Source organism: Myxocyprinus asiaticus, chromosome 32, assembly GCF_019703515.2.
Source record: "Myxocyprinus asiaticus isolate MX2 ecotype Aquarium Trade chromosome 32, UBuf_Myxa_2, whole genome shotgun sequence".
NCBI classification, from domain to species: Eukaryota; Metazoa; Chordata; class Actinopteri; order Cypriniformes; family Catostomidae; genus Myxocyprinus; species Myxocyprinus asiaticus.
In genome coordinates this window covers 24,932,691-24,951,274 of record NC_059375.1, presented here as the reverse complement: position 1 = coordinate 24,951,274, position 18,584 = coordinate 24,932,691, and the positions used below count along the sequence as shown (strand labels likewise).

At 39.8% G+C, this 18,584-nt stretch overlaps 1 protein-coding gene across 15 annotated transcripts in view; it reads right to left on the bottom strand.

Annotated features, from left to right (window-relative positions):
* Positions 1-18,584, bottom strand: part of LOC127423416 (neurexin-1a) — a 261,207-nt gene that overhangs the window by 227,014 nt on the left and 15,609 nt on the right. The window lies entirely within an intron of this gene.

Genomic DNA, 18,584 nt, shown 5'->3' with positions numbered 1-18,584 from the left:
CTATCTGTCACTCACTCGACATTGTGTTGATGTAGTAACACTAGGGGTCACTCTTGGGAGCCCGAAACACCTCTGGTCTTTGAAAAAAGGCCAATGGGAATTGGCGCGTGGTATTTGCATACCATTCCCCTGAACATACGGGTATAAAAGGAGTTGGTATGCAACCACTCATTCAGATTTTCTCTTCGGAGCCAAACGGTCGATGCTCACTGAGCTGAATTATCACGGCTGTCCATTCACCTCTGCTGGATCTGATGGCGCATTTCAGCGGCTTCTCCCCCTCTGCACTGGTGCACTGCAGAGAATGCCCCTGTGCACTTCGGCAGAAATAAAAGAGTATATTCTAAAAGCAAATAAAAGCATAGAGCATATTTCTCTAAAAGAGCGGCACACACAGAACGTCTTTTTAAAGATGCCCTTCCGTTTGTGTGATATTCCTGGTTGCGGTCGTTATCTATCGCCTTCTGACGGTCACGATCGCTGTCTTTCTTGTCTGGGCACTACCCACACGGAGACAGCGTTCATGTATGGGTCATGTACTCATTGTGAGAACATGACCATGGCAACGTTGCAGTTGCGGCTTGCCTTCGTAAGAAAGCAAGCCACCCCAGCGGCTCCCCGCCTCGGTCCTTCTACCTACGGGTATGAGGCCAGGGCGCCTAGCACTGGGGGCGATTTGGGGACCTCAATGGGACCACATTGGCTGGGTATCCCCCCACAGACCTCCCATTCCCCAGCACGCTCGTCTGCTCCGATTGGGTTTCTGGATGAGTCCGCCGGCTCATCTCATGGCGAGTTCGACCTCTTGTTCGGAGCCCGCGAAGGTGATGAGCTCTCGAGCGCAGCATCGGAGAGCGGGCTCGTCCAGTCGGATGCAGAAGCCTAAGCAGGGGTACCCCTCGGGTACGGTCGGCCAATCACAGGCTGACACAGAGATGACGGACATGCTTTCCCTGGCAGCCGCGAGCGTCGGGCTAGAGTGGGACCCTACACTCTCCACTCTACCCTGAACCCTTGTGGCTCAATAATTGGTTCCTGGGCCCGCGGCGCCGCTCACAGCCCCACCCCAGTTCCTTTCTTCCCGGAAGTGCATGAGGAGCTGACAAGGTCGTGGGAGGCACCTTTTACTGCCCGGTCCTGATCTTTCAGCTCCCCCGCCCTCACTACCCTCGATGGTGGGGCGCCCGAAGCTCCTGTCCAGGGCCTGTAGGTTTACGTCATCCCTGATGGCCAAGTCCTACGGTGCCGCTGGACAAGCCGCCTCCGCCCTGCATTCCATGGCTCTCCTGCAAGTCCACCAAGCCAAGGCGCTAAAGGAACTGCACAAGGGTATTTCCACCCTGGGGTTGATGCAGGAACTGCGCTCGGCAACCGATCTCGCCCTCCGGGCAACAAAGGTCACGGCGCGGTCTCTCGGGCAGGCGATGTCCACCTTGGTGGTCCAGGAGCACCACCTTTGGCTCAACCTGGTCGTGATGGGAGAGGCCGACAAGGCATGGTTCCTTGTTGCCCCCATTTCCCAGGTTGGCCTGTTCGGCGACACCGTCGAGAACTTTTCCCAGCAGTTCTCGGCGGTGAAGCAGCAGACGGAAGCTATCCAACACATCCTGCCCCAGCGTGGCTCAAGATACTGCACCCCGTCTGCTCGTCACCAAGGGCGTCCTCCTAAGGTGACTGCACCGGCTCCACCACAGCCCGCCCCTGTGGCCCGGCCCCGGCGTGGAATCCACTGCAGGAAGCAGACGCCACCCATCTCACGGCCGGCCGCCAAAAACCTGAGAAAGGCTTCGAAGCGCCCCTAAGACGGGCGAACCAGGGGCGAGGAAACCCGCTGCTCTGGAGCTGGTAAGCAGACCACTCCATCCCCCGGTGGAGGGCCGGGAGGAGAATCTTTTGTTACCTTTTCATTTAATTTCGCCGCATGCCCAAGTGGCTGCGGTACCCAAGAGTTCAGAAAAAGAGCGATTTCCTTGTTCCCTGGGTCACATACCCGGTGCGCACGGCCGTCATCACGACCACCGTCCAGCATTCCATTTCGGCAGGTTTGGCGCTCCAGTGGCGGTCTCCCCGCCCCTCGGTGAAGGGCGAGAATGCCGCTACCTTGCGCGTGGAAATCGCTACCCTCCTATCGAAGGCTATGATAGAGCCTGTCCCTCTGGCCAAGATGAAGAAGGGGTTTTACAGCCCCTACTTCATTGTACCAAAGAAAGGCGGTGGGTTGCGGCCAATATTGGACCTGCGAGTACTGAACCGGGCTTTACACAGACTCCCATTCAAGATGCTGATGCAAAAATGCATTCTAGTGAGTGTCCGGCATCAAGATTGGTTCGTGGCGGTAGACCTGATGGACGCATACTTCCACGTCCGATTCTACCTCAACACACACCCTTCCTGCGGTTTGCTTTTGAGGGTCGGGCGTATCAGTACAAGGTCCTCCCTTTCGGCCTGTCCTTGTCCCCTAGCGTCTTCACGAAGGTCGCAGAGGCAGCCCTTGCCCCTTTAAGGGAAGTGGGAATTCGCATCCTCAACTATCTCGACGACTGGCTAATCCTAGCTCACTCTCGGGATGTGTTGTGTGCGCACAGGGACCTAGTGCTCTCGCACCTCGGCCTACTAGGGCTTCGGGTCAACTGGCAAAAGAGCAAGCTCCTCCCGAGCAAGTTCAGAGCATCTCTTTTCTCGGCTTGGAGTTCGACTCGGTCTCGATGACGGCGCGCATCACGAACGAGCGCGCACAGTCGGTGCTGACCTGTTTGAAAGTGTTCAAACAGAAGACAGCGGTTCCAATGAAACTGTTTCAGAGGCTACTGGGGCATATGGCATCCTCAGCGGTGGCCACTCCGCTCAGGTTGATGCATATGAGACCGCTTCAGCACTGGCTCCAGACTCGAGTCCCGAGATGGGCATGGCGCCACGGGACACATCGCGTGGCCATCACGCCGGTCTGTTGCCGCCTCTTCAGCCCTTGGACCGACCTCACATTTCTACGGGCAGGCGTTCCCCTAGAGCAGGTCTCCAGGCACGTCGTGGTTACGACAGAAGCCCCTAAAACAGGCTGGGGTGCTGTATGCAATGGGCATGCATCCGCCGGCTCCTGGATGGGCCCGCGGCTACTTTGGCACATCAACTGCCTCGAGTTGTTGGCAATTCTACTCACCCTGCGGAGGTTTCGGACTTGATCCAGGGCAAGTATGTGTTAGTTCGGACAGACAACATGGCAACGGTGGCATACATCAACCGTCAAGGCGGTTTACGCTCCCGTTGTATGTCACAACTCACCCGCCGTCTCCTCCCCTGAGCTGAAGACGTGCGCTGTTGACTTCCAGTAGTGTTCACAAAGTGTGTTCCCTGGATGACTTCCTCCGAGCCCTTTGGCAGACGAGTTTGCGGAGAAACTTGCTGCCGGCTCAGTACATGTGCTAACTAAGCCCTGTACTGGGGTAGGTGCTCCGCATGCATTGGTTCCCCATAGGTGACCCCATGCGACGTATATCTTCTGCTAATTCGTTTCCCTGTTGGTAAACTGCATCTTCCTTGAGCAGAGGCCCCTCTGCCCCAGTCAACATGTTTGTAGATACTCCTCCCCCATTGGGTAGGACCTACCATGGGACTTCTCCACATGACATACTTCCGACAAGGCTTGGCAAGACCATGTGACGTATTTCCATTCAAAATACCCCCCCCCCCCCCCGACATAGACACTGCTGGCCCCACTCGGTTAACAAATTTCACTCTTTTTTTGGGGAGAGAAAAAAAAAAGAGGATAAAAGGCCATGACTGGGCTAGCCTTTCCCTATCTTTTGGGCAGTTGACTTGACCCCGAAGGGCCATTCGACGCTCATAACAGTGTTGGGGGAGGTTATGTGTCAGCCTGGTGCACTGGCTACGAAGCACACAGTGGTCTGCCTGTCTCGCACTGCCAGTTCACGTAACACAGTTCAGCTAGTTGTGCCATTTCGTATAAGGACCCCTAGTGTCACTACATCGACACTACGTCGAGTGAGTGACAGATAGGGAACGTCCTGGTTACTTTCGTAACTTCCGTTCCCTGATGGAGGGAACGAGACGTTGTGTCCCTCCTGCCACAATGCTGGACTACCTGCTGAAATGGCCAGGATCTTGTCTTGGCTCCTCAGCACAAAACCTGAATGAGTGGTTGCATACCAGCTCCTTTTATACCCGTTTGTTTGGGGGAGTGGTATGCAAATACCACTCGCCAATTCCCATTGGCCTTTTTTCAAAGATCAGAGGTGTTTTGGGCTCCCAAGAGTGACCCCTAGTGTCCATACATCGACACAACGTCTCGTTCCCTCCATCAGGGAATGGAGGTTATGAAAGTAACCAGGACGTTACATTTTGGTTTATTCTCAACCAAAAACAATAGCATCATTTACGAAGACATGTATTAAACCACTGGAGTCATACAGATTACTTGTATGCTGTTTTATGTGCTTTTTGGAACTTCAAAAATTTGGTCCCCATCCACTTGCTTCATGCATTGTATGGGCCTACAGAGCTGAGATATTCTTCTAAAAATTTTCATTTGTGTTCTGCATACGAAACAAAGGCATACGTATCTGGAATGGCATGAGGGTGAGTAAAAGATGGGATAACTCTTCTTTTAATGTTTCAACATTTGATAAGGATGATCCATGTAAATTATGCAGAATAATCTTGTGACATCCAGTGATGTTTGTGGCAAACCTGAAGTCACTTTAAAAGTTATACATTTTTTAAATTATGACCATTTTAAATTCTGCACATTTAATTCAGTGTTGATGTACTTCACATTCTTTCTTATAAAGCCTGTTTGTTTTAGTTTATTTCCTAATGTTAATTAATGCATTAACTATCAAACATGTACTAAAATGTAATTAAGGTGACCATTATTAATGCATGAATTCATATGACTTATGTTGTAGTTAATTTAGTCTATTCCTTAACTCATCATTAATTAATGCAGAAATAACTATTAATTCAGCTATTAAGTCATGATTATTCATGTACTGTTATAAAGTGTTACCAGAAACATCATTCATTAAATAGTACACTGTAAACCCTAATGCACAAAATAATTAATTGTTTTGAGTAGGGAAAAATTTAATTATACAAATTTGTTCAAATAAATGAGCCTTGATGAGTATTTAGAACTTTCTCTTTCTTTTGAGCTCCCAAAACTTTTAAGGAACCTGAATTGTTTTATTTTGTTTTAAGTTTAATGAACTTGTCTCTTTAAATTTACAGGAAATTAAATTTAACTGAAACTGGGCAGGGGATTTCTATTTCCCAGCATACTTTTCATGGCACTCGACAGAAAGAGTAAATGTTAAAATTAATTGTTATATAATGTGTCTTTGTTCAAGATGAATGTAAAGGGTGAGACTTGTTAGTGTTTAATGTTTTGTTGAGTTATTTAGAAGAGTTTATGTCATGTTAATGTTTTGGGGGTTACCTATATGGTGAATAGTGAAGCTTGAGCTTAGGTTGAGGACAGGTACAATTTAGGATTTTTATAGTATTATTTTTATAAGTTCTACAGTATTTTGCTTTAATCATTGAAAAATTGCTATGCTAATCAAAGCAAAGTGTTTCCAATTAGCATGCTTTCAGCATGCTAGCATTCACTGTACCAGCTAGTTCTAGATAGTTAGGTTCTTAGTATTTAAGTTGAGCTTACATGGTAATTTTTAAATCAGCCAAAGTGTTAAATTGAAGTACCATTTGAACATTTAGTACCATTAAAATGTATGAGTTAACTTACTTAATATTTCAAGTTAAGAGCAATTAACATGCATGTGTAGAACAAAATCAAAATCTGAAAGTTCTATTAACTTAAAATTGGGAGTTTGTTAACTTTAATTTATGTAACAGATTGTCTAAAACGGTTTGAGCTCTGCTAACTTATTAGGGTTTACGATGTATGATTTTGCCATCTCTTACTAATTATTACACCTTGTCATGAGACTGGGTTGGTATATTCAAGTTTGAGAAATATATCACAAAAACCACTGAGTTACAGATGCTGAAACAAATGTTAAAACACTCCCCAATCTCCCCTGTTTTGGTTTTCACAAGTTATTCATGAAATACCAGTGCTTTCAGAATGAAGAGAACTGGGTTTTGCAGTGGTTCTGACTGCATCCATTATTTGACTGAAGCGATTAAGCAGGATGTGGGAAAATCATCCTAAAAGGAAACCTGAGCTCTGCCAGAGCTCTGGCTTAATTGTCTTGGAAGGTTTTAATGACAAGAGGTTCCATTTTAATAAGGGGTTAACTACAGCCAGTCCATGTCCAGAAATATTTAGCAGTATATTTGTATATTTACTGTATATTTAGCAATACATGCTTCAATACAATAAATTCAGAGAGCTTAATGCCATGTCAGAAATATAAATGGCAACATAATTTTAGAGTTGACATATAGAGTGGCAACCATTATATCATTACAAGATAATTAGCAAACCAATTGTGCAAACAGAAGGAATATCAGCAAGGGCAAGACACACAACATTCTTCTTTGGAGAAACATGTTATTGGAGTATGTAAACGGTTTATTATTAAAGTACACACAGTGTCAATCATTACAGTCCATCATTATATCAGTGATATAATTGCCTTGTTTAGTAAATTATACCCTCATTAGAAATGTCAAGCAAATACCATTATTATGTGCAGCTGGCTGTGCGCTTCATTAGATATCTGTAAACTTTACTTTGTCAGTTGTATCATGCGAATAAATAAATGTATTAATGAAAGAGGCACTGATGACCTCATAAATGTCAAATGGAAAGAATCATGATCTCACAGTATCTACTATTAAACAATTACTCTGCACCCTTTGGGACAGCAGGTTGGAGATTAATGAGTAGCCAAGCACCCCAAGGGAGACAGACTGGTCCCTGCCGCCACAGATTTGGCAGGTCAAGAGGAATGGGGAAATGGCAGAGCTCATTCTCCTACAGGGGTGCCCCACATCCCTTCAGTATGAGAAATTTTAAATTTATCAAAATGGGCTAAACGGAGTTATTTAAATATGCATTTTCCCTTCTGAGGCCTTTAATGCATTCTTGTGTTCTGTTAATTAAGGTATTACAATTACCTCAGGAGGACAGCTCGGATTTGCACTTTGTGCGAGGCAAAAATGGGCCGTTTATCATTTCATTAAAATAGCTGTCAATCTCTGGCTGGCTGTTTTCATCACAAACCTTTAAGGGCAACTTACCGCAGGGATCTGACTGTTTTATTTATTTATTTATTTATTTTTTGCCGTATTCAGCCTAGATCTGAAGTTCACATATGGCACTTAAAGGAACGACTATGAATGCATAAGCTTTATGACTCATGAGATATGAGTCACACAATCCACATTTTTCTTCACAATCCACTGACTGTGAAGAGGAAAATGTTTAGCAGTCTTTCTCATGCATATTTACAGATTTTCAATACACAAGCTGTCATCACCCATCACTTCAGTGGCTATGTTTAAAATAAATTAAAATAAAAACGTGTGCATGTTTGTGCTTAAGGTTCATTTTCTGCATGCATCCATTTGCTTGTTTAATCGCTTTCAAAGGTCAAGGCAGCTACAGTGCTTCATTGTAAGAGCTCTATCAGAAATTAGAATCTAGATAAGCTTTCTTATTTATTCCTGGCACCAACCTGCTGAAACAACAATAAATCACAATATCACATCTGCTTCTAAGGTATAAAAGAATAAATAAAGTAAAAAATAATCTCTTGACAATTTGGCTGCTAGCAAACGATGCTCAATGAAGATAAGTGATACAACTGGGAGTGAGATACTGCCAGCTCTACTCGAGAGAGATTTATGCTGATCTTAAATAACCAAGGTCGGATGTACTCCCGCTGAAAATGAAACGGTCATGCAAGCTCAGCTCAGGGCTTAATGCTCTTCCCCTCCCCATGCCTCAGGGACAATGCCCTCACTCTTCTGCCCGGGATAGTTTTCCATCATCTCAGTCACTCGGATCTATTGACTGCAGGCTACTGATTCAACGTCTGATCACCATCTTGCTCACCTGGGGATTTTCTGTGTTCATTGTGTATTGATCTGTGTTGCCAATGATTTCTCTTTTTGCTTTCTTTTTTTGTTTTCTCTTTCTTTACAGGGTTGTAACAACTTTCAATTTTTATTTTTAACGCAGAGTTAAAAAACGCAAGTCTATCTTTTGGTTAGTGACCTGTGGCTGCAGGACCAGGTGAAGGCAGATATGTCTTATTCAGGTTGCATGTAGGGTAGATGACATTATATTCTCTTGGGAAGTCTACATGTCCTGAACTGTAACATGATGTCCACCATCTAAAACTATTTTAAACAGCATTTTGCTAATTCTTTTATAATTGTTATTCAGTATAACAAATTAAGAGACTATATGAAATATACACATACTTTGAACCTATTACAACATATGACTGTATGACAATATTGACAGTTCTTAACAATTCAAGGAGTGATTACCTTTGACTAAAGATGTCAAAAGTACCAATACTTCAGTACCAAGTCAATATGAAATTGTAAAAGATGTAACGATACAAGCTTTCAGCAATAACAATAGCACAGAGTTCTAACTCATTTCGGTATCCGCACGCTTTGACTGACAGGCAGATTCTTTCTCTGTGCACGTTTATGAGCATGTGTGCTCTGCAAGCGTTCGTGCTAATGCGGATACGCACCTAAATGGTCAAATGTATGTGACCACTGAATGTTAACAGCGGGACAAAAAAGCGGATTTGAATCGAAATATCAGATCTGTGCATTAGGACCTGCAGTGTAAATGCAGCCTATACACTCAAAATTAGGATTTTTGCTGCTTGTTCAATTTACTTTATTAAAATGGACTAAAGCAACACAATTCTAGAACATTTTGTCACAACTTGATTTCATTGCGTTCTACCCATTTAAATATGTAAAATGGAAGTTTACATAATCCATTTAAGTTGGGACTACATAAATACATTTTGTGGTGTTAATGTAGCAGTAATGAAACTGGGCAGGGGATTTCAATTTCCTAAGATGCTTTGAATGGGACTCGATGGGGAGAGTAAATGTTCAAATGAAGTGTATTTTATGCGTTTGGTGCAAGATGAAAATAAAGGGGGATACTTGTTAGTGTTTAATGTTTTGCTATGTTGAGATTTAGAAGAGTTTCTGTTATGCTGGAGTTTTGGGGGTTACCATTATGGTGAAGAGTGGAGCTTAAGCTAACGATGAAGACGGGTAGATGGCTCACATAAAATTTATTGCTTTCTTCACTGAGCAAATGCTGTGCTAACCACTGAATAGTTACTAAACTACACTCTGTATTGCTTCCAACCAGCATGTATTTAGCATGCTAACATTATCTTTCACTAGTTAGCACATAAAGAAATAAGAGATTTATTTGAGTTACATTGACGTCTAATTTTGTTGGGTTTACCCAATTCAACTAGGTTCTTTCTACATACTGTAAAGTGTTTGTGTTGAGATAGCTTAGAACATTAAAGTAAAGAAAACTCATTTAAACATGTGGAACCACTGTCCACGTTTGAATCAAGTTCAACCAAAAAGCTATTTTTTGAGTGTACACCTACTGTCTCTTATGTTATTAATATTAATCAAACAAAATTAACAAGAAAACGAGAAAACCACTCAAAGCTCTTTGCTGCATAACTATAGTAGCTTGAAAAAACTATGTATTATATCTAATAATCATTCTGTGAAGACTATACCAGTAATTTCAGCAGATTTATGTTACATTAAATTCTTTATTTTGTTTTTTGTTTTTTTCAATTTCAAAAATTTACTTGAATACTTGATAATGCAGTGAGGCCTACCTAAACAACTACAAGCACTGCTTGTACTATTGTTTTTATTTGTTCTATTGCTTAAAATCTGTGTCTTTCTTCTTATTTCATTACACGCTGTTTACTTATCTTTAATAATTACTTGAGAACATGAAACAACATTTACTTAACAAATGAGTTTATATTAGTTTTTGCTGTGGTATTGAAATTCGTATCGAGAATTGAGAAATGTCACTAGTATTGGTACCAGCTACTGATATTTTGACAACCCTACCTTTGAATCTTATCCATAATTCTATATGACTGATACCTGTTTATATGTCATCATTTTTTTTTAAATTTATGGCAACATAAATACAACATGACAATGTGGCAAAATAAATCTGGAATATTTACTATTGCCTTCTATTTTAATGGACAGATGTGTGACTCTCTCCAAATACATGTGAAAAATGAAATGTGAATGATTAAATTATTTTTTTATTCCATAAAAAGAAGCAATAAGATATGTTCTTTTCCTTTGTAATTTAATAATTTATGCATCAGAGAGTTAAAAAATAATTTGTCGCACTGCAGGATCATTTAAAATTAACTAGTGAGGGCAAAAAGGACCTAAGATGTACAATTTCCCTTTTACATTCATACATTTTAACCTAAAATCTTGATGTTGATAAAAAAAAAATCAAAAGAAAATCACATTAACAAGTTATGGGTAGCACTTTATAATAAGGTTCCATTAGTTAACATGAACTAACAATGAACAATACTTTTACAGCATTTATTAATCTTGTTTAATGTTCATTTCAACATAAATACATTTTTATAATCAAAAGTTGTATATGTTATCATTAGTTAATGCACTATAAACTAACATGAACAAACAATGACATTTTTTATTTTTATTAACTAACATTAACAAAGATTAATAAATGCTTTTCAAAATATATTGTTCATTGTTAGTTCATGATACCTAATGCATTAACTAGTTAACGAATGGAACCTTATTGTAAAGTGTTACCACTTTATGTGTTAACTCCCCATAAACACTCTCTGTGTGATCATGTGATTATTAGCAGCTAGAGAGACAATCACTGTTGAAAACAAGCGATATAGTTCAACCAGTTAAATGTTTACAGGCCAGTATCCTACATTTCTTCCAAAAGGTATATTAGTGATCAGCTCACACCAGCACACATGAACATGCAGTGCACTGGCCAAGGATAAAACCCAACTACCAATGCTGGTAATGACATTCTGGCAGGCACATCACAACAATGATTCCAAGCACACTCGCACCTTGAGGGTATTTCAAAATAGCTTGACCTGATGGAAAAATACTTCCAGCAACAAACATTGCTCTAGCAAATTATGCTCAGTATGTTCCTCTCCTTCAACAAGATAAAAGTATTGCTTTAACTCAAAAGGAGAGAAAGTCAGGGCCCATCTATTTCTCCTAATTATATAGTCTTTTCTGTCCTGTTTTTTACTTAATGACTCCAATATAACACATTGTAGTGTTACATGTATGGCTATAATATCTGGTATTATCACACTGTTCAGAGATGTCATTTAGGTCTCTGTGTACCTGAATGAAACTGCTTGAAATAAATATGCAATTAGAGATAATTATGCATGCAGTTATATACAGTATAATAACCAAATGTTGCTAGCTATTACTTGACGGCTATGACATGGCTCACAGCTAAATTACTTTATACATGTGTCATTTATATATGCTTTACTTCTTCCTGAAAGAGGAAAAAGACCTTTAATTTAAAGCTGCAGTGTGTAATTTCTGCGCCACCAAACGGAATTGCAAAAATAAACTTTGTTTTCAAAACAGCTTGCTGAACACCATATTATATGCCATATATAATATGGCATATAATATATGCCATTGATTGAACAAAGAGATAGTCCTGCCCCTTACTCACGCCATTGGTTGAGTAACGTTGTTGGGGCAGGTCTAAGCGGGACACTCAAAACAAACAAAGCAATTATCAAAGCACCACAGAAACATAGTGCTTACAGTTTTCGAGAAAATTAACATATGAATGGCTTACTTATAGTTGTCTCGGCATATTAAGCTGGGATAGAACAACGTATTTTAACACTGAAAAAGTTACATCCACTTTAATTTAAGTAAACTGAAAAACAAGGACTAAAGCCTCTTAACTAAAGACTTGTTATACTACAAAATTAATTAAAATAAAATTTTTGCATTGCAGCTTGTAGCTGGGCTGTCTGCAAATGTTATACGATTTTCTAAATATCAGTGGTGAACATCATATTCATAGATTGCTGTACACTGCAAGCAAACTGGCAAATTGGGGCCACTGATGTCAGTGCTCAGTTTAAATCCATTTAGATGAGGTGGGCAATATATCTTGAATTGGTCTGGCATAATGGCATTCGAGATTAAAGTGTATCTCCACGGCTAGACTGAACTATAAAGAAATCCGTCTGCCTCCCCAAAGAAAAACCCAATCCCAAAAATGCATGAATGACATCTGCTGATTACATTTTAATTTAATTATTGGAGTTTAATGAGAAAATCATCTTATTAACAATGATCGGCTCTACAGAAATGGCGACAGTGAAATCATTCAGTTATCTGACCATCTGAGTATTCAGCACCTTTAGCCCAGACACAATCCTAAAATGTCTGCTGCTATGATGGGGTTAGCCATGCCTCTGAACCCCATGAAATGAGTTGTCCTCCATTACAGACTGCTCCAATTGAATAAATGTTGTGAAATAACCACCAACATAAATTGTTTTATTATCTGTTGAAAACACTAGTACAGCACTTGTGAATTTTGTGTGCTATGATTTTTGCATCATCCCTATTTCTCCTTCACCATTCTTAGTTTCAATCTTAAGTGGTCTGCATAAAGCACATGTGGAGAGTGTGTCATAAATGGCTAAGAAAGAATAACCCCTCTGCCATTTAAATGACTGGTAATCAGCTTCCAGCTAAAGTAAGCAGCTGAGAAGTATACCAGCACACAAACCAAACTCTTCTGTTACCAAAAATGTGGCCACTTGACACTGATGTTTTAATGTTTTCCCCAAGATTGAAATATCATCCAAAGTGAACTCTCTGTGTTTGACTGAAATGTGCATCCAATTTGAGGTAAGGTCTAGCATAGGACTGGTGTCTTATAGATATGAACAGTCTGGAGGTAGTATTATATCTATAAATAACACAACAAATTCCTCTTTCTGAAAAAAAAAATCTTCCTTTTCTTTATTTCTTTACATTTATTTTTATTTTTATAATTATTATTATTATTTTTATTTCAGACAATGCAGCGTCAGTAACAACTGGCAGCATACCTAAAATACTATCTCTCTTACTTTAAAAAAGTAGTTTTTTGTGTGTGTGTGTGTCAGTGAGTGTTTAATGAGAAGATGCAGAGATTTGTTAGGAGATTGGAAGTGCTTATATCTTGAATGTGTCACCTTGTGCCACTTATGCTACGATTAGATAATAAAGTTGGTGAATTTGTACTTTTTTTTTTTCTTTTTTTTTTACCTGTACACAGTCTCATACAAACAGCTCTACAAAGGTCATTGAACAGAGAAGATTAACTTTCTTTAATCAAACCTTAAATCTTTAATCAACTGTGTCTGTGGGGAGGAGTTATTGACATAAAAATATCGACATTGTGGTTCAGCTAGCAAATTTGTAAGATTTTATTGCTGCCACCAGGAGTTTCACAACAGGAACCCTGTTTTCCACCAACGCTTACTTCCATTATTTTCTCTACACTACATTTGATACATCGCAGTGTATAAATAAATGTGACAATGGCAAGTCAGCAGAGCTATGGTTGTAGTAATTTAAGAGGCTGTTCCACTTTTGTAATTACATTAACGAGGCATCCGATGTGCAACGGCAGGCGTAATGGGATTTTAAATACGTATTGATCAACACGTCACAGCAGGCTTTCTTCTCCCTATCACAGCCACAGGGTCATCTGTGACAATAACACAAGTGAGTGATGCTATCTGAGGTGTGTTACTTGGCGAAGACAAAAAGAATATACTGTAAGCAGCTAGCACAGCATTTTTGTTTGTTTATTAGATGATAGCAACATAGTCCTGTGTTTGTTAAAGCTGGCTGCATTATTGTGCTTGCATCAAGGTAATGCACTAAGATGACAAACTGCTCTTGAGTAGAAAGAATTTTGCACTTCTACCATAATATTGTTCAGACAGGTGCAGGAGGTTACAATCCAGAGGATTTACTATAAATACCCAAGCTGTTGGCATTTTTTTATGCAGCTATGTCAATTAGACTTAAAGAATTCAGATTTGGATACAGTGTAGTCCCACCTGTGAACCAGGCTTTACAGTGCCTGCAGTAACTATTCAGCTTCACAGACTCCTCGTACAAAATGACAGTAATTAAACCCACCGGCCTTCTATGCACCACCCGAATTACTGCACCTCTTTTATCCTCCCCAAAGCAACTTAGCATAACACCACCGGTAAAACAGCTGCAAAGAGCAGACAAGCACAATCTCACAGACACACACTTCATCTATGCTGTTCGGCACATATTTTAATAAGATATTTGCACTTATGTTCGCTTCAGCTAATGTTACAATTAAAAAAATAAATAAATAAAATAGGTTTATGCATTCCCAGAGGGAAACACACATATAAACATAAAACACTCTATTTAAGGTGTCTGCTTCACTCAAAGGACTCGGAGTTCGCAAATGCTGAAAGCAAGGACACTGTTCAAACGAAACTGGCCCTTTATCTTAAAAGGTCTCTAAATAAATGACTTACTATCATATCAGAGAATTACAATTATTACCTCAATCAAATAAGTGGTATGGTAATAAGATGTTACACAATGTTTTATTATTAAATGTGCAAACTTTTCTCCTCAGTATTAGCATATAATTTACGAAACTAATCCGCTCTTTAGTCGAACTGTTTTTGTAACATCTTGCAGGGCTCTTTGTGAAACCCAGCTCAAAAATTTTATGATGAATCCTAAGACAAGAATGTGAAATCGCAGGCAGATGGATGAGTGTTTCCTATTTTTTTTGCTTAAGAATATTTTCACAAGTTTAAGCACTTAAGGAGAAACAGAACAGTACAGCTTATACTAAAACCTCTGTTCATGATTTCAGTTATCAAAATCAGTCATATTCCAATTAAAATTTAAAACTGCAACTAAAACTCTGTTATTTACAGCATGCCTCCTCCTACCAAATGTGCCTCATAACATTTGCTCTTGGACTATAATACTTAATTCTTAATAATACTTCATATAATAATATTTAAAGTAATAACAAATTGCTATTTGCACTTTTGGTTAGATGCAAACTTTATTTAATTGGCTCTGTACTTGTACTCAGCATATGACACTAAAGTTAGATCTGCTCTCTAATCTAAAATAAACATGCACATAAAGGTAGTGTTAAAATAGATATTGAAACATTTATATAATTGAGTTGTAAAATTTTGATGAATTGAAGATCCCAATACAAGGATTGTGATGGTTAACATAAAGCAAAAAAAAAAAAAAAAAAAAAGAAAAACTGATTATATTATGTGCTGCCTTGTAATTAATTTGGCTGAAATAAATTTGTGTTGTAATTGTTTTAATATAATTTCAGGACTTCACTGAAGCATATAACGAAATTCATGCAATTAGGCAGATGCTACCCAAACAATAAACTGAATATAATTTAACAAGAAATGTAAATGTAATTTCATTACCCTATAACAACTGTGGTCCTTGAACAACACATACATTCCATTGCTGTACACACAAACATATACCCACAGAAAAATAACACAATGCAAAATTCATTTGATAAAGCCAGTGTGACCCCACTGGCAAGGTCAGCTGCCACACGCACCAATTCATTCAATTTTACAGACAACTGAAAACCAATTTTCTATGAGAAAATGGAATGAGAGAAAATATAAATGCCACTGAAAATGTATTCAAATGAGCTAAGAGAAGACTGAAGCCCCCGCATCTCCTGCGAGCATTAGTCTATTCAGGATAGTGTGATGGTCTGGTGTCGATGGCTTAAAGAGCATGACCCTTTCACAATCAAGAGACCTGCGAGAAGATAGAAAGCACACCTACCTGCTCCGCCAATCACAGATTCCTCATGTTCACACTCTCATAACAATGATATTTCAAACCAAGATGCGTAAACAAGTCAGTCTATGTGTGAAGTCCCTTGTCATTTTTATAGTTCAGTGGAAAACCAGCATGCAGTGGTCTGTGAGCCGGAAGCAGAAAGTGAGTGTTTGCAGTGGTAACAGTGCCAGGTGCCATACACTTACCTTGGCTGGATCTCACCGGGCTCTTCAAAATGGCAATTTAATATCAAATAGCAGTAAAGTGCTACTAAATGTAATTGAAAGTGTGTGTAAAGGCTATATGGAATGTTGTAAAAGAGATAAAAACTGACAGAATTGGAAGTTGTGATAAAATCCAAACATTATAATCAAATACTTGAAGTGCTCTTACCTGATTATTTGTGATGATCTGACAACACGTTTTTTTTATTAAGTGCTTTTTATTGGAGCTTGTAAAAGTGTCTCAAATCTGCATTTGCTTTTGTCAATGTCCTTCATGCAGTAAATATTTAATGCAGATTTTGTGTTGAGAACTTTAATATGCCTATTTCTGAGATATGCCTTTCTATAACGGTTGCTTTTAGTGGATTATTTGACATAATCTCAGTTATTTAAAGAAAATTATGACAAAACACTTATGGTTAGTTGCCTTTAGATATGTGTGAGTGAATATGGTAGACATTTTCTATAAATAAAATGTATGTCAGTTATTAAAGTAGTGATGTCCTTGGTGCTACAATTTGTGCATGTTGTTAATTTTAATAAAGTAACCAACTAATGGTAGACGAAATATTTTATTGTGGAGAATATATATATATATATATATATATATATATATATATATATATATATATATATATATATAAAATTTTATGTAGGTCCCCCTCGTGCCGCCAAAACAGCGCCAACCCGCATCACAGAAAACCATTCTGAGACGCTATTCTTCTCACCTCAATTGGACAGAGTGGTTATCCGAGTTACCATAGATTTTGTCAGTTCGAATCAGTCTGGCCATTCTCGGTTGACCTCTCTCATCAACAAGGCATTTCCATCCACAGAACTGCTGCTTACTGGATGTTTTTTGTTTTTGGCACCATTCTGAGTACATTCTAGAGACTGTTGTGCGTGAAAATCCCAGGAGATCAGCAGCTACAGAAGTACTCAAACCAGCCCACCTGGCACCAACAATCATCCATGTGATTATATAGTCAGCCAATCGTGTGGCAACAGTGCAGTGCATTAAATCATGCAGATACGGTTCAGGAGCTTCAGTTAATGTTCACATCAACCATCAGAATGGGGAAAAAATGTGATCTCAGTGATTTGGACCGCGGCATGATTGTTGATGCCAGATGGGCTGGTTTAAGTATTTCTGTAACTGCTGATCTCCTGAGATTTTCACACACAACAGTCTCTAGAATTTACTCAGAATGGTGCCAAAAACAAAAAACATCCAGTGAGGGGCAGTTCTGTGGATGGAAATGCCTTGTTGATGAGAGAAGTCAGCAGAGAATGGCCAGACTGGTTCGAACTGACAAAGTCTACGGTAAATCAGATAACCGCTCCGTACAATTGTGGTGGGAAAAATAGTGCGGGTTGGCGCTGTTTTGGTGGCACGACAGGGACCTACACAGTTTTAGGCAGGTGGTTTTAATATGTGGCTGATCAGTGTACTATTTCCTTTCTGAACTTTAGGTCAGAAAAACAATATTTTACAATATCTAACACATCATACAATGATTTTTAATCATTTTCATAACATCACACCTACCTTACAGCCCCTTCATATTTGTAGGAAGATCACAGTGACATACAAAAATCAGTATGACTTCAGTATCCACAAACACACAAATAAACAGATGGATGTGTAAAGCCACAGATACATGAATATACATGGACAGCTTAAAGAGCTAGTTAAACTAGATCATTACATAGTATGAAATAAACATTATATACCTTTTCTTTTCCCTATGATATTGATATAATGGTTCCATGATGAGAAAGTCCAGAGAGACACAGGGAAATACAAAGGAGAGGAAAGAGGCAACAGTCAGAATCATGACCGTGTGTTAGATTCAGAGACAGAAAATGAAAGGTTTAGTTCGAAGAGACTTCATGCATTATGAAAACAGAGAGAGAGAGGCCAGGCAGAGGAGATGGAAGCTTCCTGTTGCAATGCATGCCAGAACATGATGATGAGAGAGATTAGGGAGAATGCATGAATATCGAACAGATGGCAAATGCTTTCCAGATTCGGATCCCGAGAATACAGACTACCACATTTACAAAAAGCGAACAAACCCCTGAAAGATGTCCCTGTAACTCACATCATCCACTCGGTTGAAAGTATTTTTTTCCTCTATATGAAAATGAAGTTGGCAAGCAGTGATGGCATAGCAGGCAGTTGAGAATGACAGAGAAAAAAAAAATAGAACTGAAAAAGAAGAAGCATGATGGATGGGTTGAAGGGAATTTGAGGATTTGAAACATAAAAGAGAGACAGAGAGAAGGGGGGGGGGGGGTAATGGAAAAGACCAAACCATCCATTGACGCCAAGCCGGAAAGAACGCAGCCCAAGAAAATCCCTACCAGCAGTGAAGGGGTGTGAGGAAGATTCAGCACAAGGCAGTGAGACAGAGGCAGAGAGAAGATGGA